The 7,611-nt window shown below is 47.4% G+C and overlaps 1 non-coding gene across 1 annotated transcript; it reads left to right on the forward strand.

Moving 5' to 3' along the window:
* The first annotated feature begins 1,255 nt into the window (after nt 1-1,255).
* Nucleotides 1,256-1,328, forward strand: TRNAA-CGC (transfer RNA alanine (anticodon CGC)). Its single transcript has one exon. It is a non-coding gene; the product is annotated as a tRNA-Ala (tRNA).
* The last annotated feature ends 6,283 nt before the right edge of the window (nt 1,329-7,611 follow it).

Raw genomic sequence — 7,611 nt, forward strand, 5'->3', positions numbered from 1 at the left:
ACTTTAGAGTGCAAAAGTGTGTCTTTAAGGTTGCGGGGTCGTCGGTAAACGATGCCAGGAACAGATGGGCATGTGCGGTTCAGGCGTTCACTTTGTTCCAGAATGTTTTAATGTAGTTTAAGAATTTTGTTTACATCGGGGAAGTTTGGGCTGTGTGTTAAGCAGAGGTTTGATTGTTGCGGGTCTTTTTGCGATGGTCGCTTCATAAGTAAGTCATCACGCTTCAATTTTCTCGCCTTTTGAACGGCGTCATCAATTATATGTGGGGGGGGGGGGTATTTTTGTTTATTGAGCATAAGTCAGCCTCTTTGAGCTCGTGTCAAAATCAGCGTCTTTTGAGGAGATTCGCTTAAACTGGTGAGTCTGGCTGTATGGAATACTGTTTGTAAAGTGGCGCGGATGATCGCTTTGGTAATGGAGGTATTGTTGTCGATTCGTTGGTTGTGATAAGGGTTGTAGAAAGCTTGTATTCTTCTATCGTTACGGTAACAACAAGAAAATTTACGGTTACTGGCGAGGAGGTGTGTGTGAAGTGTATGTTTGGATGTAGAGCGTTGTAAGTGTCGATAAAGCCCAGAAGTTCATCCTTGATGTAGGTCCGACTAAGAAAGATGTCGTCTATGTATCTTCTGTATGACGAAGGTTTCAAGGAACTTTGTGCTGAAAATTACGATTCTAGCTTTCCCACAAATATGTTGGCATAGTTGTGTGCCATTTTGGTGCCCACAGTGGTCCCGCTGATTTGTCGAAAATACTCTTTGTTGAATTCGACTGAATATATATATATATATATATATATATATATATATATATATATATATATATATATATATATATATATATATATATATATATATATATATATATATTGAGATGCAACAGACAGTAATGTCAAGGAATGTACAAGGGAAGCCATTATAAGCAATGGAATGTAAATAAGAAGAAAGAAAAGTGGATGAAATATATATATATATATATATATATATATATATATATATATATATATATATATATATATATATATATATATATATATATATATATATATATATATATATATATATATATATATATATATATATACGGGGGACTACTAATCAGCTGCCCGCTCGTAATAAGTTCACGTGCTACGTGACGCCAAACATGCGCATAAAAGAGTGCTTCACAATCGTCGCTTGGCTTATGGATGGCGCTCACAGTCACTCCTGCTTCTAAATTCACAGATAAACCCAAAAAAGGGGATGGAGGGAGGGCCGCTGTGATAGCTCAGTGGTTAGAGCATCGAACGCGCGATTCGAAGGTCGTAGGTTCGATTCCTGTTCACAGTTGGTAATTTTTTCATCCACTTTTCTTTCTTCTTATTTACATTCCATTGGTTTTAATAACTTCCCCTGTACTTTCATTGGCATTACTGTCTGTTATATCTCATTTAATATTGTGTTAAAACACGGAAAAACGAGCCCTTGGGTATACACTTCTTTCCCTTATTTTCATTGAACGAGGGTCTCGTACTGGCAGACTTGGTGTGTTTATGTTGTATAAGAGGGACAATTAATCAGCTGCCCACTCATAATAAGTTCACGTGCTACGTGACGCCAAACATGCGCATAAGAGTGTTTTCACACTCGTTGTTTGGCTTATAGATGGCGCTGACTGTCACTCCTACTTCTAAATTCACAGATAAACCCAAAAAAGTGGATGGAGGGAGGGCCGCTGTGATAGCTCAGTGGTTAGAGCATCGAACGCGTAATTCGAAGGTCTTAGGTTCGATTCCTGCTCACAGTTGGTAATTTTTTCATCCACTTTTCTTTCTTCTTATATATATATATATATATATATATATATATATATATATATATATATATATATATATATATATATATATATATTGTGGGCATTTGTAACTTACATCGTCCTCATCCCTGCATAATCACAATCACCATCATCCGCTTGTCTCTTTGCCCTCATTGCCACTCTGGTTCATCATCATCGTCTTCGTCTGTGTGCTGGCTCTGCCCGTTCGTTTTGCGAGGTCTTTCCTCAAATAAACGCTGTCGCAGCCAAGACTACCAAGACTTCATACGTGGTGGAGGTGGATTTTCGGTCCTCTGACCTCCCGCAGCCCGCTATACCCCCTGGAGCTTCGTTCAGGCCGCCGCTTGCTCCCACAGTCAGGCAGCATGTCCCAGACCGAGCCTGCCGGCACTGATGTCATCAACCACGCACCGCCGCAAGCTGCCCCTCCTACTTACATACACGGACATCAGCGGGAACCCCCGCTCTTCGCTGGTAGTCGTGGAGAAGACGTAGAAGACTGGATCGACGACTACGACCGCGTAAGTGTCGCTAATCGGTGGGACGAGGCCGCCAAACTGCGTTACGTCCCATTTTATCTGACCGGAGTCGCAAAGACATGGTATTTTAACCACGTCATTGACTTACCCGACTGGGCTACCTTCCAGCAGCAGCTGCGGCACGTCTTTGGGACACCAGACATTCGATCCGCCGTCGCGAAGAGGACACTCGATACTCGCCGACAACATCGCGGTGAATCGTACACTTCATACATCGAGGATGTCCTCGCACTCTGCCGGCGTGTCAATAAATCCATGCCGGAATCGGACAAAGTGCGCCACATATTGAAAGGCATTGGGCCTGTTGCCTTTAATGCCCTCGCTGTGCAAAACCCAGCTACCATCGCTGATGTCGTTGCGACATGTCAGCGCCTTGATGCGCTGGACTCCGTCCGCCTTCAACCCGACATCGGCGACCACCACTCCACGTCAGATGGCCATCTGCGTGACCTCATCCGGGACATTATACGCAAAGAATTGCGGTACATGGGCTTCACACCTCCTACACCGCGACCTACTCAGCCTTCGGGAATGCCCTTACGTGACATCATCAGGGAGGAACTTACATCCCTGACTGGCTCTGCACCCGTACAGCCACCTGCTTCTCACCCTTTAGCCACGTACCCTCAAGTTGCTGCCGTGCCTCACAGCGACGCCCACGCGACATTGCCACGTCCATCCTACGCGTCAGTTGCTGCGGCTACCCCTGTGAACTACCATTCCGTGCCCCCTGACCCTTCGGCCCACCTGACCGCGCTATCTCCAAGTGCCCCGAATGCCTTCTATTCTCCACCGTGGCGCTCGTGTCGCCCTGTATGCTTCTACTGTGGCTATCGCGGCCACATATCCCGTTTCTGCCGGAAGCGCCAGCAAGATGAGCATCGGAACGATGTGCGTGAACGGGATTTGTACAACGGGGCGTCTTATCAAGGTCGGCGTTATTCGTCTCCCCCGCACCGGTCTCCATCTCCTCCTGCATCGACTGCACCACGAAACAGCCGAAACACGAGACGCCGCTCGCCTTCGCCCTTCCGCCGTTCCACTTCTCCACTTCGGCCCGCCTCATTCGCCTCTGATATTCGTTCGGAAAACTAAGTGATGCAGTTTGTGGAGGAAAAACTGCATTCGGAATTAGAACTGAAATTCCTCCATTAGGCCCGTGTAACATGGTTTCTGTGGAAGTGGAAGGAGTGCGAGTCGATGCTTTGGTGGACACAGGTGCGACATTGTCTGTGATACGTGCTGATTTGTGTGAACATTTAAGGAAAGTAATGACGCCTTACGATGGTCCCACGTTAGTTGCTGCCCAGGGGAACATCATTCGCCCTTCCGCGCTTTGTACTGTGCGTGTTTTCATCGACGGCATCCGCCATCATGTCCAGTTTGCTGTCCTGTCTTGCTGCTCTCACCAACTAATTTTAGGGTGGGATTTTCTATCATCTGCTTCCGCGGCGATTTGTTGTGGACAACGCGTCGTTCACCTCGCTGACACCGACTACATGCTTGACGACGATAATCAGAAGCCACTTCGTCTGGTCGCTGCGAAAGACATCGAACTCCCGCCACTACAAGAGCAAATTGTCACCATTACGTCCAACGGCATCTATCACGGCGATGTATTGGTCTCGCCGTCACCACTTTGCGTTCGCAAAGGTATAGTTCTTCCGTCCGGTGTCGTTCGTTTTTGCAATGGCTCGGCACTTGTCACCGCTGTCAACTCTACACCGGAGAAGATCTTACTGCCACAGGGCACTACTGTGGCCCGTGTTGCTGACTTCGAGCCTGTACTCGTCACGCCACTTCAGGCCATCGCATCTAAAGAACCTTGCCTCGGTGAGCATGTTTCTTCCTCCGCCTTTACCACCACTATCAGCAGCGAATTGACATATTCACAGAGGCAGCAGTTGCTCGCATTGTTACAGAAACATGCGAATTCTTTCGATATTTGCTCGTCTAAGCTGGGCCGCACTAATACTACAGCACATCGAATTCAAACTGTTGGGACATCTATTGTACACCGCCGACCCTACCGCGTGTCTCTAACTGAAAGAAAAATTATAGAAGAAAACGTTGCGGACATGCTTAAACGGGAAGTCATCCGTCCCTCATCTAGCCCTTGGTCATCTCCTATTGTTTTGGTCCATAAAAAGGATGGCTCTGTGCGGTTTTGCGTGGACTACCGGGCGCTCAATAAGATCACACGCAAGGACGTGTACCCTATGCCACGCATTGACGACGCCCTTGATTCCCTACAAGGCGCGGAATTCTTTTCAAGCATCGACTTGCGTTCTGGGTACTGGCAGATCCCCATGCATGAAGACGATAAAGAGAAAACGGCATTCGCAACCCCCGACGGGCTATATGAATTCAACGTGATGCCTTTCGGGCTCTGCAACGCACCCGCGACTTTTGAGCGCATGATAGATACCGTGCTGCGTGGCCTGAAATGGAAAAGTTGCCTTTGCTACCTGGACGACATTATTATCTTTTCGTCAACGTTTCCTGAGCACCTAGAACGATTGGATCAAGTTTTGACGTGCCTTGCCGGCGCCGGGCTTCAAATAAACACGAAGAAATGCTCTTTCGCTAGCAAATCTATCAAGGTCTTAGGACACGTCGTTAGCAAAGATGGCATCCGGCCCGACCCTGACAAGATTTCTGCAGTCCTTCACTTTCCGCGCCCCGAAAAACCAAAGGAGCTTCGCAGTTTTCTTGGCCTTGCCTCCTATTTTCGCCGGTTTATCCAGAACTTCGCTTCTATTGCTGCTCCATTACACCAACTACTTGCTTCCAACGTCCCCTTTCTGTGGTCTCAAGCATGCCAAACAGCATTCGACCTGTTGAAGCGGGCACTCACGTCTGAACCTCTGCTCTGCCACTTTGACGAAGCCGCACCAACTATCCTCCATACCGACGCTAGCGGCCTTGGTATAGGAGCTGTACTTCTACAATGCGACAAGTCTTCCCTAGAGAAAGTTATTGCATATGCCAGTCGCGTACTCACCGCTGCTGAAAAGAACTACACTATAACTGAGCAAGAGTGCTTGGCTGTGGTTTGGTCGGTTCAGAAGTTCCGTCCCTATCTCCACGGGCGTCACTTCACAATCGTTACGGACCACCATGCCTTATGCTGGCTTTCTACACTGAAGAACTTGTCCGGACGCTTGGGTCGGTGGATACTACGCTTGCAGGAGTACGACTTTGATATAACTTACAAGTCAGGCAGAAAACATCAAGACGCCGATGCTTTATCTCGTTGCCCGCTTCCAACTACCCTTATGAGCGTTGGTGAGAACTCAACCACCACATCTACCAAAGTTCATACGCTCGCATCAATAACGCAACCCTTTTCGGATGACGAGCCAACATTTATCTCCCGCCAGCGGTCCGATTCATACTGCAGACGCATCATGGACCACCTTTCGGGAGTTTCTCATCCACCAAACGCGCGACTCCGTCGTCAACTCCTGCACTTTAGGCTGGACAATGGGGTTCTCCACCGCCACGTCTACCACCCTGACGGTCAGCGCTGGGTTCCTGTACTGCCACGCTCTCTCCGACTTCAGGTGCTCGAAGCCTTCCACGACGACTTGACTGCTGGTCATCTTGGTTTTAAAAAAACTCTTGACCGCATTCGATGTCGTTATTACTGGCCTGGCCTTTCTTCTAGTGTAGCTCGGTACGTCGGTTCCTGCTACCCAGGCCAGCGTCGTAAACTCCCCACGTCGGCACCTGCTGGACCTCTACAGCCACTTCCGTGCCCTTCAATGCCGTTCGAGGTTGTAGGTGTTGACCTTTACGGGCCTCTCCCCGTCACATCTGCTGGCAAACGATGGATAGTGACTGCCGTGGACCACCTGACACGCTACGCTGAGACTTCCTCTGTTATTACAGGCTCAGCTGTGGAAGTTGCAGACTTTATTCTTCACGCAATAATATTGCGTCATGGGGCTCCTCGTGTACTGCTTAGTGACCGCGGCAAAGTGTTCCTGTCACAAGTTGTAAATGAAGTACTGCGCGCATCTGGAACTACTCACAAGACAGCTTCAAGCTACCACCCTCAGACAAATGGTCTCACAGAAAGATTTCACCGAACCGTTGCAGACATGATAGCCGTTTACGTCCAACCCGACCACAAAAACTGGGACACTCTTTTACCATTCCTGACATTCGCTTACAACACCGCCGTTCAGCGAACAACTTGCTACTCACCGTTTTACCTCGTGTACGGACGCACCCCGACTACCTTTCTCGACGTCTCCTTCTTTAGCAGCCATGGGAATTCATGTCACTCTTCTAGCGAAGAATACATTTCCCGCCTGGCCCAGTCTCGCCATCAGGCTCGCATCAATACTGAAGCGAGACAGCACGAGCGGAAGATCATCTATGACGAATCCCACCGCGTTGTGTCTTTCCAACCTGGTGACGAGGTGCTGCTTTTGACACCTATTCGCACTCCTGGTCTCTGTGACAAATTCCAACCACGCTTCATCGGGCCATACATTGTTTTAGAACAGACTTCGCCGGTTAATTATCGTGTGACACCACTCGTCGCCCCAACAGACCGCCGCTACCGCAGCACAGAGATTGTACACGTTTGTCGCATGAAACCTTTCACGCGACGTTCCCCATCACTTTGACTTACGGCGGCCAGGGTGTCCGCTTTCAAGTGGGGGGGAATTAGTGTGGGCATTTGTAACTTACATCGTCCTCATCCCTGCATAATCACAATCACCATCATCCGCTTGTCTCTTTGCCCTCATTGCCACTCTGGTTCATCATCATCGTCTTCGTCTGTGTGCTGGCTCTGCCCGTTCGTTTTGCGAGGTCTTTCCTCAAATAAACGCTGTCGCAGCCAAGACTACCAAGACTTCATAATATATATATATATATATATATATATATATATATATATATATATATATATATATATATATATATATATATATATATATATATATATATATATAAGGGAAACAAGTGTATACTTAAGGGCTCGTTTTTTCGTGTTTTACACAATAATAATGAGGTGTAACAGACAATAATGCCAAGGAAGGTATAGGGGAAGTTATTAGGCCAATTGTAATGTAAATGAGAAGAAAGAATATATATATATATATATTGTGGGCCTTTGTTAGTTACGTCGTTCTCATCACTGCATGATCACAATCACCATCATTCCCTTGTCTCTTTGTCCTCATTGCCACACTGGGTCATCATCATCATCATAGTCTGTGTACTGGCTCTGCCTGTTTGT

This window comes from Rhipicephalus microplus, chromosome 2 (genome assembly GCF_043290135.1).
Source record: "Rhipicephalus microplus isolate Deutch F79 chromosome 2, USDA_Rmic, whole genome shotgun sequence".
NCBI lineage: Eukaryota > Metazoa > Arthropoda > Arachnida > Ixodida > Ixodidae > Rhipicephalus > Rhipicephalus microplus.